The following is a 15,195-nucleotide window of genomic DNA, read 5'->3' as shown; positions in this document are numbered from 1 at the left end:
CACAGCCGAGGGCAGCCAGGGCGGGGTGTGCGTAAGTAACAAAGGGGAAAACGGGCTGTGGAGGGGGAGAGCTCTTGAGGGCCTGTTTTGCAGGCAGCCTGGGTCCCGAGAAACACCCCACCTCGAGAGAACCCCTCCAGGCCCACGAGAGCAGGGTCAGGCTCGGGGAGGCAACTGCCTTCTTCCTCATCTACCCTTGGAACCATCTCTGCCGCAGGCACCCTGTACCCACTGGGAAACCTGGGAGAACAGGACACACCCTTTGGGCACTTCTGCCATGCAGACTGGCCTGGCCAATGTGGTAGGGGCTGCAGGGCAGGAGTGGCCTCTCCTGGGAGGGGCCGGGGCCTCTCCCTCTCGGAGCCTGGGTCTAGGCTGTTGGGACGAGGGGAAGGACTGGCCCCCAAGAGGCACAGCCTGTGGTAGCTGTCTGGGTCCAAGGCTGTTTGGGGATTAGGTCAGGAGCAGCCCAGAGCACTGAATCCCACTGGGGGCGGGGGGAGAGGAAGGAGCCCTTCCCATTGTCCTTCCTCTGTCTTCCCTCTATACACAGTGAGGTTCAGTCACCTGGGTTCCAGCCACGGTCACAGCATGTGCTCTGCCAACTCTCACCTGCAAAGTGAGGAAACTGGACACTCTAAGCTTAGGTTGCACTGTGCAATACGCCCGCTAGGAGCCCGGTGGCGGCTGCACAGTGGAGACTGTGACCCGCTGTATGTGTTACACACACACCAGGTTCCAAAGACTTTGTAGGAAAAGAGAATGTAAAATACCTGCTCTATATATCCAATATATTACCATCCCAATGCGTAATCAATGAAAACTGAAAAGGAGCTGGTGGGCCGTCCCGTGTGCATGTTCCAGGGCACAAAGTCATCACGGGAAGGGGCTAGTGTTCAGGAGAGGTGTTCAGGAGGGTGCTCAGGCCTCGGGGAGGCAGAGGCCACGACGCACGCCCGGCTTGAGGAAGGCTTTGGAGGGATCGAGCCAGGAGGCCACCAGGGAGGCGCTCAGGCAGGAGGAGCCACGGGGGTTCCCCATGCAGAGCAGGGAGGTGCTGAAGAGCAGGGGCGGGTGGCGCAGGGGAGCTGCGGCCCAGGGCACTGGCAGAGGCCAGTGTGTGATGTGGCTGAGAAAGGAGGCTGGGGCCAGATGGCGGCAGCTTCGGATGCCAGGCTGAGCCGGCTGGGCACGCAGCGGGCACTTCCAGGAAGACTGGCTGACCGGGGCCGTGACTGAGGCAGCTCCCCGAGGACATTCAAGTAAGTGGCAGGGCCTCGGGCCCAGCTCACAGGCCACTGAGACCCTCCGGGCCTACACTTCTCCAGGAGCCCACCCTCCAGCTCTCTCTCCCCTTGGGAGAAGACAATTTATTTATTCACGAGCACACAAACGCTCCCACCAGGCGGCCAACACCTGTACACCTCACTTCTAATTATAGCAGGAATTTCATTAATGCTGGAGGGAAATGCCAGGTTTCCAACCTCCCCTGTTAGTGGGTCCCGGCCCACTCTCATCCCCTGCCCCAGCCAACGGCCAGCGACCCCCAGGCCCAGGATGGCAGAGTGCAGCCAAAGCGAGGGGGCTCTCAGCCTATCCTTGCAGAGCCAGGAGGTGGCTGGTGCGGCAGGGCCACAGGGAGGGGATAGCGCCTGCCCCCACCACCTGGCCACACAAGGAGCGCAGCCTCCAAGCAGCTGGGAGTGTGGGGCGCTGCCTTGGACACCTCCAAAGCACAGGGCAGGAGGGGGCGGCATGGTGGCCAGCGCTAGATAAACAAGGCAGAGGTGGCAGGTGGGGAGCCCAGGGAGGTCTCAGTTCTGGAAGCCCTGGAGGGGACACAGCACAGACCTGCTGCGGGAATACCTGGAAATGAGAGCTGTGAGGGGAAGGAGGGTGGAGGTGAGGAGGTACCAGGGCTCAGGGAGACACTGCAGGGAGAGGGAGGCCGCGCTGCAGAGCAGGCAGCTAGGAGGTGTGCAAAGAGAGGAGCTGGGCAGGAGAGAGCAGAGAGAGACGGGGACAAAGACAGACACGTGGAGACAGAGAACCACTGTCCCCTCCCCTTCCCAGAGAGCCCAGACACGCACACACACAGCCGGGCTGGAGCTTGGAGGCCAAGGCGAGAAGTAAAGAAACGACTAGTAAAGAAACGACTAGTGCCAAGGTGGGCTTGGCTGCTCAGAGGACTGCTCTAGCAGACCCGGCCCACCCAGGGGAGACCGGCTGGGGCCACCCAGAGCCTTCAGGCCAGAGACTCAGGCGTGTGAGTCTGCAGCGGGATGCACGACCCCCAGAGCCCCATCCTCCCAGCCATGGAGAGCTGTCAGGGCCTCCAGCTGCAGGAGGGAGGCCTCCCCCTTGGGGGTCCCTCAGGAGCCCACCTCCACCTCCCATATGCTGTCCATCAGTGGGCTCTGCCATGCTCAGCAGGGTGCCCCTGGCCCGTCTGAATGTGGAGCGAGGTGCAGCTCTCAGACATGGGTCCTCTATTCCCCTACATGCCCCTACCAGACCCACAGCCTGCCCCAGCCCAGTCTCTGCCCCAGACCCACCCGGTGTAAGGAGCTCAGATCTCACGGCCAGCCCTGCTCAGTGCCCTGACATCCACGCAGTGGGGCCGATCGGGGCAGCAGGCACCGAGGCACCGGGGTCTTGCATGACCATCCTCCTCCAGCCCTCCCTCGGGGCCTCTGGGAACCAGAGGCGACAGATTTCCCTCCCTGCCAGTGCAGCCTCCCCACTGTGCACCCTGGAGAGCCCCGGGCTCTCTCCCAGACTCAGGGATGCCCCAAGCCCCCAAGTGCTCCATGCAGCCCCGACCCCGGCTCGCACATGTTCTAGCAAGGAGGAACTCACTACCTCTCCAGGAGTCAGCTTTAAAAAAAAAAAAATTCCAGAGAGTTCAGACTCTTGGAAAGTTGAACTTGAGGATTTCAAGGCGACAGCAAGGTTGCCACTGAGGGGCTGAGCTATCCCGGCCAGAGTCCCCTGGGGCATCATTAGTTCGGCCCATCCCCCCACCTATCACTCCAAATTAGAACCGAGCTAGAGAAACAATGTCCTATAGCCAGGCCCACCTCCCTCCCTGATGACAGCAAACTAGGACCCAAGATTATCACTTGTCACTCACTCAACTAATAAAATATCAGTGGGGCAACTACCATATGCCAGGCACTAGATGTGGTAATGAATGAGGATTCGTTTAATATCCATTTCTAATCTGATTAACGTCTGCCCTTTGCCCATTGTACAGGTGGTAAAGCTGAGTCCAGAGAGAGGCAGCGACTTCTCAAAGTCACACAGGGAGCTGGCGGTGACTGCCTCACCCTGCCACTGCAGGGGCTGACAGTCTGCCAGCCCTGAGAAGAGAGGGAGAAGGCCACACGTCGCCACCCACCCCCGGCCGTTTCTAGGACACCGAGGTATTGATTACCAGCCTCGCCTTGGAGTGGTTTTCTTTTCTTTTCTTTTTCCACCAACGCTTTCTGTTCCTCATTTTTTTTTTTTTTGAAGAATAAACTGGAAGCCGCTCCTATGATTAATTACCAGCTGCCTAATGCTCCGCCACTGGCAATTTCTGGAAAGGGAATGAATTACCTTGAAAAACATCCGAAAAGAGAACCCACCGTGAAGGAGAATTTCAAAGGTTACCTGACAATTAGCAGTGGGCTCCCCCAGCCTTAGCGGGTTCGAGGGGCAGGTCGCCAGCCTGGGGCCCACCTCTGGCTCCTGAGAGCAGCGGGGCTCCCGGGGCGGGCAGGGGCTGCTCCAGGCAGAAATGGGGGCGTCCCTGGAGCCTGCCCCGCAGCCCCGCCCTGGTCTCTAAGGCGTCCGCTCCATTCCAGCGCACCTCAGTTCGAATCCCCACACTGCCACTTACACTCTGTGGGTTTCTTAACCATGTCAAGCCTCTGGAGAAAGAGGCATTAAACAACCCTCATGGGACTCTCGTGGGGGAGAAATATGTATTTAAGGAGCGTAATGCCTGGCACGCAGCAGCCGCTCACAAAGCTGTAACATTTAAAAATATTCGCTGCTTCTAAGCATCCTCTTAACAGCCCTGTCAGCAATGCTGGTGTAATCATCCTCATTTTCAGACGAGAAAACGCATTCTCACGGAAGGGAAGGGACTGGCCCGAGGTCACGCAGCTGACAGCAGGGAGCGGGATCCCCTGGGGCAGGAAGGGTGCCGGGCCCCCGAGGATGATGAGGTGGGGCCTCCGCGCCAGGGTGAAGACCCCCCCACCCCCACCCCAGGCCGGCCCGGCGCCTCGGGACAAAGGGCCCTGGCCCAAGTAAGCATTTCTGTGAAGGCCTCACATCTCGGGCTGAGAGCTGCGGAGTAAACAGGGATTACGCAGGTCACCCTCGGGCACAGGGCCAAGCGTGATCAACCCTGAAAGGCACCCCGTGATGACACACGCTGGTGTGCAGGCCAGACGCCCCACCCAGGAGGCTCAGCCACTCTCAGGAGCTCCCCGGGGGGCCCAGCCACTCCCCGGCTGGTGACCAGTTCATATCCATCCTGGCACTGGTGGGTCCTCGGGGGGGCGGGATGTGGGGGGAAGGGAGGGTCCCAGCGCCCTTGAGGAAAACAACTGATGTATCCCGAGTGCTTGCTGTGTGCCGGGTGTGCAGTACCCTCACCGCAATCGTGGGGACAATCACTGCCATCCCACCCCATGTGACGGATGGGTAAACCGAGGCACACAGCAACTGCACACGGTCATAGTAGACCATTACCAAAGTGAGGACTGGGCCCAGCGGTCTGACCCCAGAGCCCAGTCTGTGTCCAGCACGGCGTGTTTGTGGGGGGTGGGCGACCACTGCACCCACTGCAGCCAACACGCCCCTGTCACTCAGACCTCCTTCAGCACAGCTGCCCACACCCCACGGGGTTCAGAGGGTGCAGGTAGGGTTGCGGGACCAAGGCTGGGGAGCCAGACCTGTCCCTTCCCTGGGCACACCCCCACCTCCACCCCTGGCAGCCACTCTAGAAGGAAACCAGGCCAAAGAGACCCCCCAGGCTCCAGGGATAGGAAAAGCCCATCTGGGCACGATGAGGTCTCAGCAGAGGTGGCCTGAGCCCGCACCCCCCATGAGGGCTGAGCCCCAAGTCCAGGGCGTAGTGTGCGAGGGCCAGCACCTGCCCTCCACATGGGACACGCCCGCCCCGTCCCCAAGCGTCTAGCCTAGCCGCCTCGCGCCAGCCCAGCTGCACACCCACCTCAGTGATCCACGAATCACCAGTGTCCCGGTCAGCAGCTGGCGGCCCCTCCAGCTCACTCCAGCTCCATCCTGCTGCAACGAGAAGAGGGCGGTCAGTGGGTCCGTCCCCAGCAGGGGCCCCGGCACTGACCCTGCCACCACCACCTAACACCTGCAGGACAGTCTACGGCCAGCAAAACCAGACCATCCCTCTGACAGATGGGAGTCCGAAGGGGCACGAGGGGGTGGCCAGACATAAACAGGCCCCCGACACGCCACCTCTGCCAGTTACCGGCTATGTGACGTGGATGTTCGCCCGGCCTCCCTGGGTTTCAGTTTCTTATGTGTCAGGTGGGATCACAACGTCCCTCTCACGGCTGCTGGAAGGACCCAAGGAGACATGGTGACAAAGGCACTCAGCCTTCACTCATTCATTCAACAAACATTTAACGAGCACACAGGGCTGTGACAGTGGTCCCTGCCCTAGCGGGGACTCAGACAATGAGCAAAGAATCAAACAATACAAAATGAAAGTGGTGCTTGCCAGAAAGAACAAGGACAGGGACTACACAGCAGAAGCCCAAGGTCCAAGGTGGCCTCTTTGGGGAAGTGAAATTGAAGGATGAGACAGAGGAAGGCAAGATGCAGGGAACAGCATTCTTGGCAGAGGAACAGTGTATACGAAGACTCCAGGGAGGAAAGCCTGACCCCGCGGAGGACTTCAGAGCGGGTGGTGTGGCAGGTGCAGCGAGCGAGGGAGAGGAGGGGTGAGTGGGGACCCGGCAGCACAGGAGGGTCTGGGCAGCGGAAGGACAGGACCTAGTTCTAGTTTGGGAAGACCCCGTGGCTGCCGAGGAAGAAGGGCTTGGAAGGGACAGGAGGCAGCAGGAGAGCAGTGAGGAGGCTGCTCCAGGGTCCAGGCCAGCCACGGTGGTGCTCAGGGTGGAGAGCAGCAGGCAGAAGCGCAGGACCTGCTCACACACTGGGCGTGGGGCTCACGACCATCCTTGCTGGCCCGTCTCCTCAGTGGACCCCACCATGCCCCCGCTGCCCACAGAGCCCCGTGGTACTCCAGGGAGGATCAGAACCAGAGGCCTGGCCGGCAGCCTTCTCTAAAGTCCCAGCTGTGAGGGTGCCTCTCTGTGCATGTGTGCCCTCCTCCAAGCTCCCCAAGCCAGGCCCAGGGTCCCCAGCCACAGGGAAAAGGAACGGCTCCACATCCCCCAAAGTCTGCTCCCCTTAGGAATCCAAACAGTTTTTGGGTTCGCTGACCCTAACTCTTCCATTTCACAGAGGAGAAAACTGAGGCCCAGAGAGGGCAGCGTCTGCCCTCATCCCAGGGTCAGGCAGCAAGTCAGTGGCTGGGGCAGAACGGGAATCAACCTCCTGCCTCTCTACCGCCCACAGCCAGGCCTTCCCCAAGGGCGAGCTGGCCAGCAGAGCCGCTGACAGCGAGAAAATAATTATCTTGGCAGCTGAGACAGAAGCCAGAGCCGGAAAGCCCTCGCTCACTCTGTGAGCGTCGTCCAGGCCCAAGACATGATGTCGCCCGTCCTGTCTCTTGGAGGTGCTCCAGCGCACGGTGCACAGACGTGCCTGCCTGCCCCCAAACCCCAGCCCCTCGGCGTTGGGCCTGCGAGACCAGAGAGGGGAGGGACCTGTCCAAGGTCACACAGCGATGAGTGAGGGTGCTAGGATTCGAACTCAGGCCCTGGTGGGGGGACCGTGAGCCTGCAGTGGACCCTCCCCGCCCTGGGATTGAAACAGGAAGTAGGAGGCCTGCCTTTACTGAGTCCTGATTGTGGATTATGCCTGGGATGTTTCCTTTAACCCTCAGTGAAATGCTGTCAGGTAGAAACCAGCATCCCCAATTCCCACGCCAGGCCCAGAGAGGTTCTGTAATTTCCTGAGGTTGCTCAGCTAACAAGCAGCCGGTAAGAAGGCAGCTGGGATGCGAGGAGGCACTCTGCGGGTGCTCACCCTCGCCCCCTGCGGGGCGGCCAGCCAGCCGGCCAGCCAGCGCCTGGCACCCCGGCTCCCCTGCCTCCGTGCTGGCCCCCACTCTCGCCGGGGAAGGGGAGCTCAGGAACCAGGGGCCCTGCTTGATGCCCCTGGTTAAGGCTAGCGGCCTTCGTGGGCTTGGCGTCCTGGTGAGATCAGGGAGAGGAGAAGGCAGGAGACCAGGTGGAGCCCTGGCTGCTCCCAGCCCAACCAGACCACAAGGACAAACAAGAGGGCCTGGAGGGGGCTGGTCTCTTCTTAAAGGGCCCTTGGTGCCACGGAGGAGGGGCAGCCTGAGCCTCAGGGCCAGTGGTGGGCTGTGGGCACTGGGGGCACAGCCAGTCTCCCCACGGGACAGGTACCTCCATGCCCAGAGGGCTCTCCTGGGCACCCTCAGCTCAGGACTCTCGCCCCGGGGGTGTGGGAGACCCTGCAGGCAGGGCAGCTTCCGACTCGAGGCCAGACAGGGCAGCGTGCAGATGGCAGAATGAAACACCCCTCGCGTCTGAAGCTCCCGAGGCAATGCCCACTTTGCAGAACACAACGCTGAGGCTCCAAGGGAGAACGGGGTTGCTGGAGGGGTCACAGCTGGAGACCCACAAGGCTGGGTCTCAGACAAGGCAGGGGTCACTTGGGGTCAGGGACTTCGTCCAACCACACCTGCCTTCCTGTCTCCGCCTCCTCACAGGATCCCCTGGGAGGACATGGGTGTGGGCTCAGGTGGAGACACCTGGGCCAAGCTGATCTGTGGCTGTGTCTGGCCCAGAGGGACGCAGTTCCATCTAGGATTCCTGGAGGGCAGAGGGGCTCAAGACACAGGGTGTCTGGGATGCGGGGTTCGGGGAGGGTTCTGTGCCTGTGGCTCGAGGCCTGAGGCTAAGTGACCAGCTGTTTTCTGCAGTCGCCAACAGTTGGAGTCCACATTCTGGGCTGGAGCGCTGGCCCTGGCCTCCGTGGTGAGGTCAGAGGACAAGGGCGGGCGGAGCTGGGTTTGAACCCCTGCTTTGCCATTTGCTCCTGGGTGACCTTGAGCAAGTCACTGGGTTTCTCTGAGCCCCCATCTCCTCTCCAAACAGGGACTGACTGCTCTCTAGCTGCTCGCCCCCAGGGGAGCACACACCTCCCACAGATCACTGGGGAGGGCCCGGTTCCCCTGGTGGCGTGGTGGGCAGGGCCCACACCAGGGCACCAGGCCTCAGCTCCTCACACCTGCTGCTGACCACACAGATGCCCTTGTGTCCCCAGTGGCTGTCAGGCCTTAATGAGACATGGGGAGTGCAGACGCAGGTGCCACGGAGGAAGAGTTCGGCGCCTGCTGACGATTGAAGCCTATGGGAGAGATAACTGCGCAAGGTCACCAGTGGCCGAGTGGGGATCAGAACTGTCGTCGTGTGGGCGCCCATCCACACCTGGTCCAACCTGCTGCTCCCTGGCTGAGCCGACCTGAGCCAGCTCCCACCACTGAGTCTCAGGTGCCCAAGAGGCTCTGTTCCCATTCTACAGCCCAAAGAGGGTCTGGTCCAGCAGCCAGCAGATTCTCTGGGGTGACAGGGGTTTCCCCATCTTGGAGAACCCCCTCCCCCTGACCGCCTGCAAGCATCCCCTTACGTGACCCTAGGGGCAGGACCCTGTCCTCCCCTGGCGGCCAGCGCTGGCTCCAGGAGCCAGGCAAATATTTACCCCAGGGTTATCCAAACCGAGCCCCGCCTCCCCCCGCATTCCTGGAATACCTGTTCCCTGACCTCACCAAGCTGGGAGTGGGGATCCAGACATGGGAAGAGCCAGACCCAGCTCCTGGCCTAGTGGAGGCCAAGGCCCCTGCCCAGGGCAAGGCAGCCTCGAATTGCCCCTCTGGCCACGCACCCACCGGGGCGGGCTCCAGGCCGCTCTGGTGTAAGAGCTGGACATTGGCTGGAGCAGAAATCTCCCCAGGGACCACTGGGGAAGGAGGGCTGAACCGCCCCGGGTGCTGTGGTGGGGCAGGGGCTACACCAGTGCCACCTCTGAGCCTCTGGTTCAGGACTCCTGTCACCAGGCATCAGCTCCGCACACTTGCTGCCAATGACACGTGTGCACGAGCACACACACACACACACACACACACACTTCCCTCGTGCCTAGAGAGCAAGCCGTTCAGCCTGCCCAAACCATCCGGCAGTCCTCACTGCCCTGCTCATCCTCAGCACAGTCCTGTCGCCAGGGAGCTGGACGGTCCCACTGCACAGCCGAGGAAACGGCCCAACAAGGCCAGAGGCACGGCAGGACTCGAGCTGTCTCACCGCAACCCACGTTTCCACGGCTCTGCGATCCCGTCACCGCCCTCCGGAACCCTGTCCATCCTGCGATGCCCAAAGGACCACCTCCTCCTCCATGCTGCCTTCTCCGAGACTGCCTCCAAGTGAGTTTTCCCTTCCCTGAACTTCCAGAACATTCCGATGGTGTTTCCTCTTTCTCCTTGCATAATTAAAATTGGGCACCTGGTAATCTCTTCAGCTGAGAAGCCCATGAGGGCAGGACCCTGCCATCCTCATTCCAGGCACAGCGGAACTGAGCACGGGGGCTTGGGCAGCTCTGAGTGCTCAGGGAGGACTCAGCATCCTCTGAGTCTCTTCACCAAAGAGCAGCAACTACAGGTGGCCTCAAGGAACAGGTAAGACAGACAGACTGAGCGAGCTGGCAGTTTGGGGTCCAGGCTGCCTGAGAACCACGAGGTACCCTGGGTTCCATGATCCTGCCTGGCTTCACCTCCTCGGAGGAGGCCTCGAGCTGTTCTAGAAGGGTGCCCGCGCCCAGCCCCGGGAAGCCCAGCCTGTCTGGGTCCTGCCCCGCAGTTCCGTGGCCCCCTCGCCTTCCTCTCTCCTGCGTGGAATCCTTCCAAGGAACCAAGGCCTGTTTTCTCCACTACACAACGAGAGTCCCTGCTCTCGTGGAGCCGCTGAGGGACTTAACAAGATTATGCCCACGTTGCCCCTGCACAGGAAACGCGCAGTAAACAGGGCTGTCATCGTCACCACTGGCTCAGGGCTGCTGCCAAGTGCAGGCGTGGGGTCCTGCCGGGGGCGGGGGGGGGGGTGCACTGAACCCCGTGGCACAGAGACAGGGCCAGACTCAGGGCTCTGGGAGGATGAAGCCTGGCGGCAGGATTCCAGGTTGTCTGCCCCCACAGGCCGCTTCCTCGGGGCCACCTGCTCCCAGGAGACGGGCCGTCACCTCCCTTCCACAGAAGCAGCCAAAGGTGCCGAGCAGCCTCCAGGTGCAAAACCTGAGCCAGGTGCTGCCTTCCACGCCCACCATTTCAGCAGGCCCCCTAGGGTGGGCACAGCCTCCCCTTTCCCAGAGGGGCACCTGGCTGGGGGTGGCCAAGCCAGGGCCCCTGGAAGCCACCTGGGCATTCGCCACTCCCAATGCTGAAGAGCTAAACTAAATCCTCTGCCTGTGGCCCCCCCTTAGGAGTTTCATCTCCTGCCTCCACCCACTCTGCTTGGGAGGCCCTGCCACCTGCCCCTACACTTCTGAGGGATGCCCCCCATCCTAGATCCCCTGCAGCATGAGTGGGGTGTGGCAAAGGCTCTCAGAAGAGTCCTTGGTAGTCCTCGGGAAGCTCTGGGTACGAGCCTGCCGCCTTACAGAGGAGGGGACACAGCCCAGGGAGGGACAGGTTGGGGGGTTGCCTAAGGCCGGGACAAGAACCCAGGTCCACTCTGGTGTTGGAGGTCACGCTGAGGATCTAGGGGGTCCAAGCCTGACCCACAGCAAGTCACTTGTCCCTCCAGTCTCAGTTTCCTCATCTGGGGCTAATGCTGGCCCAACGTCACACCTACGACGGGCACAGGAAGGTTGCGAGGCTGAAGGGCACAGGCACCATCGGTGGCACAGGCAAACTGCCGAGCACCGAGTGTTCCCGATGACCCCCTCCTGGGCCAGGCGCCAGCCCCCTGGCGGTCACGCTCCCCAAACAGGCATCCCTCTGGGATCCTGGCCACACGTGGGCCAGGCCACTCTGAAGCAATGGCCGGGGCCCAGAGTTACAAGTGTCTGACAAAGGAAAGCAGTGTTCTTGCTAGCCGGAGGTGGTGGGTCTGAGCAGAGGCTCTAACGTCACCCAGGCTTGGATGAAATCCCAGCCTGCTCACAAGCCACGTGGCCTTAGCCAAGTCCCTGCCTCAGTTTCTTCAATGGTGTAACAGTGAGAGAGATTTAATGGTTGGCAAGTGGGTGGCCCAGCCCCTGGCCCTCAGAGGAGCCCAGGCAACGAGAGTGCTTGCTATTTATAGTAACGCCAGGGGCAGCCAGCAGGGGTCTGCAGGGGACCTGCTGGAAGGCCAGGGAATAAGCAGTGACAGGCTTGCTGGCCATCACACTCCACTCGGCAGCCCGGCTCACCGATGCAGACTCCCAGGGAGGCTCGGCTTTCCCCATCGGGATCTGGTTTGCGTGGCGGTGGGGTTCAAATCTGGCCTGGGTCACTCACCCCTCCCTGACCAGGGGCAAGTGAGTCTCATCCCTTGAAGTCCCCAGCTCTCCACCTGACGAGCAGGAGGAGTGTCGGCTGCCTGATGCCCTGGGTTGCTGGGAGGATCGTCAGATGGGGGATCCAGGCAGGCCCAGCAGTGGGCCGTGAGGAGGGTCCATGCTGTGTTCACCATACACTGCCAGCCCGGCCGAGCCAGCCACACCCAGAGCAGGGCCTGGGGCCAGTGGACGAGGCACTGACGGACCCCCCCGAGTGCTTTCCAGTGAGGCCATCAGGGTGGGCCTAGAAAACCCCTTCTTCTCCCTTGAGTCTGTGGTCTCTCTTGTTCTTTCAGAAAGAGGGGCTCCCTCAGCCAAGCAACTTGGTGTGATTCTCGGGGAAGCCACCCTTCATCTGCCCATCAATCCTTGGCCTGGCCTCTGGGGCCCTAGAGGGGCTTAAATACGGGGGGGGGGGGGGGGCGCCCGAGGCTAGCCCCATGGTGGGTGTCCTCCTCCTGCTGCCACAGCACCCAGCACCAGGCCGCAGGCACAGGACCCCGGCGTGTTCGCTGGAAGAACGAGTGAGTGCTGACAGCAGCGTGGTGTGACACCAGCCCGGATCAGAGAAAGCGGCAGCTGACACCTGCACAAGCTCACAGTGTCCGTACCAGGCTCATTTTTAACAGACGCTGTTTACATATGTTAACTCACTTAGTCCCCACAGTGATTCTGGAATGTGGGTGATGTTATCTCCATTTCACAGATGAGGAAACTGAGGGTCAGAGACGGGAAGTCACCTGCCCAGTGTTAGAAAGTGGCAGAGCTGGCTTCAGCACAGGCTCTGGGCTCCAGAATCCATGCGCTGGTCCACGGTGCTGCCCGGGGGCCTTGGGGCGGTGAAGGGAGCAGCCTATCAGAGGCCACCCACACCAGAGGTCCCTAGCCTGGGTGCAGGCCCCGCCCCCGGGATCTGATTTAACTGGATCTCACCTGGGGCCAGGGCTGAGCGCCCTTGGCCAGCCCAACCCTCCCTATTCAAGCAGGGATCTTCCCAAGGTCACCCTTTGTGTTGGGGAAGCCTGGGACCTACAGCCCAGTCTCCTGATTTCTCCGTCCTGGGTTTTGAGCTCCTGGAAACACAGCACTGTCACCCAGCGCAGCAGTCCACAGGGCCCAGATGGAGCAAGAGAGATGGGCTCGGAGAAGCCAGTCCAGCATGCTGCCGGGTGACATCAGGCCCTGCAATCCCTGACTCACAGCCACCCATCCTGTGACTCCACCCACCGTCAGTGCCCCCACCCTGGCTCACACCCCACAGCCCGCTGCAGCCTCCAGAGTCCCCTCCCAGTTAGGACCAGAAAGCCACATCAGGAGGAAGGAGCAGGGGAGCCCCATCCGCACCGGTGGGACTCAGGGGCGCACAGAGCGCAGACCCCTCCCCCTCCCAGCAGCACCCACCCCCCCAGGCCCCCCTTGCGGGCCCCCAGTCTATGGGAGGAAAACTGAGGCCTGCCTGAGCCCAGCTGGCTCTGACACCCACTCAGGCCAACTTTCTTCACCACGTGACTCCTCTAGACTCAGGGCCGCAGAACTGGATGAGCGTGCCAGGCTTCCCTGTGCCAGTCCTCTCCTCGGGAACTCGGTCCTCCGCTGTCTAAGAACTGTCAGTGGCTCCCCACTGCCTCTGAGATCCACTTAACTCTGACCTATAACCTTTCCCTCCAAGGGAAAGGCCAGACATGCAGGGAGGGCCGCAGGGGGTCCGGCACTGTGTTCCCGAATCTTAAGGACTTCTCCCGGCACCCTGTGACACTGGCTCTGAAAGGCTCATCTGGCAGAGGCAGACACTGAGGCCACTGGAGTCTCAGCTGTCACCACCCATGGAAAGGGGCGTGGGCTGCTCAGGTGAACGGTGCTCCCTGCAGCTGACAGGTTTCAGCTGGTCCATGAGCTCCAGGTGGCCCCAGTCTGTCTTAACCCATCCAATGTCACCATGACTCAGGACTTCTCACCTTGGAGCCCTGGCCCCCTTTGGGACAGCCTAAGCTTGATACCCTGAGCTGCCATCCCTGCTGATAGTGAACTGGGCTTGGGTAGGGGGCGCCTGGCCTGGGAAGGTGGGTCATGGGTCAGAGAGCACCTACTGGGGGAGAGAAGGACGGCGTAGGGAGGGTGGTGGGGGAATCTCAGCACGGCCCCCTCCCCGGCTCCCAGCCCGCAGCCCCCTAACCCAGCCCAGCTGCCTGAGCAGAGCGGAGAGATGTGGCATGGCCCAGCTCCCAGGGGGAGGGAGAAGGAAGGGCTCCCTCCCAGCCGGGCAGGGGTGTATGAGGGGTTATGGGTTGTCACCCCCAAGCATGGTTGCCCTCTGGGGCCATAAATCATCCTACTCCAAACCTTTTATCCCATAGGTAGTTCCTAGGTGGGCAGAGCTACCTCTTCCCTTTCTTTCTACAGATGAGACCCAGAGTGGCTGAGCGATCGCCCAAGTGCACCAGCAAGCTGGTGGCGGATCCTGGACCAAGAGCCTGGGCCTCCCTGCTCCCAGGCCAAGCCTCACCATGAAGTTTCTCTTGCCAAGCCCCCCAGAGGTCCCAGACCCTGTGGAGGAGGAGAATAGCCATCACACATGTGGGGGTGGGGTGGGCGTGGGGCTGAGCGGGTTGGAGGCAGGGCAGCCCAAGAGCCTGAGGTCGGGCTTCCTTTCTCAAGAGGGCACGATTCCTGGCCGCAGCTCCCATGGGAAAGAGGAGACGCGCCAGCTGCAGAGAACACAGGGTGGGACGAAGGTGGTGGCTGGGCAGGGCTTCCTGACGGGTGGGCGGGTGGCCACTCACGGAGGCCAAGTGACCTGGGCGGCTGCGGCCTGGGGCCAGGCCAGGCTTGGGTCGTGCCTCATCCCTGGCTCAGGCCCAGGCCACCCTGAGTCCCATCCTCCAGGCACACCCAGGCTTCCTGTCCCACTGGCCCCACCCAGCCCAGGGGAGAGGGAGGGCCCGTGGAGGCCTCCTTGGATGTGTTCGCCTTTTCTGGGGGCAGGAGTGGGCAGGATACCCTGGCAAGCTTGGTGGCCTTTGGCCTTTGCCCTCTAGTCCTCCAACCACTTGCATTCCTGTATGAGGGCTTGACCAAAGTGACTGCTAGGTTTTCTTCCCGGGAGTGCAAACTTCAGACGCAGCTAGGCAGGGGCTGCAGGAATTAGCCCCATTGATCGGATCCTTGCCCTCCCCCACTCTGGGCAGACAGGCAGTGTCCCTTGGGAGAAGTCATGCCCAGGAGACCACAATGAGGGGAGAGGTGAGGCGAGACCGATTTCAGGCCTCAAATGCAGAGCTGCCTAGCAGTCAGAGTCAAGGAGGCTCCGCCGAAGGCCGGCACCCAGCCAGGCAGGGCAGCCCCCGTGCAGGGACAACATGACGTCACACCCCTTCATCCCACTTCAGCTTTGCAGGCCTGGACCTTTTTTTTTTGAGACAGAGTCTCGCTTTCTTGCCCAGGCTAGAGTGAGTGCCGTGGCGTCAGCCTAGC

General features: G+C 61.5%; 1 protein-coding gene across 1 annotated transcript in view; it reads right to left on the bottom strand.

Moving 5' to 3' along the window:
• ZMIZ1 (zinc finger MIZ-type containing 1) overlaps positions 1-15,195 on the bottom strand; it is a 224,983-nt gene that overhangs the window by 136,548 nt on the left and 73,240 nt on the right. The window contains exon 4 of the mRNA XM_069461150.1: positions 5,231-5,304. The gene's annotated coding sequence lies outside the window, so the exon portion shown is untranslated. The remainder of the gene's footprint in view (positions 1-5,230; positions 5,305-15,195) is intronic.

This window comes from Eulemur rufifrons, chromosome 28 (genome assembly GCF_041146395.1).
Source record: "Eulemur rufifrons isolate Redbay chromosome 28, OSU_ERuf_1, whole genome shotgun sequence".
NCBI lineage: Eukaryota > Metazoa > Chordata > Mammalia > Primates > Lemuridae > Eulemur > Eulemur rufifrons.
Note: the sequence above shows the minus strand (reverse complement) of the source record. Positions and strands in the feature narration are given on the sequence as shown.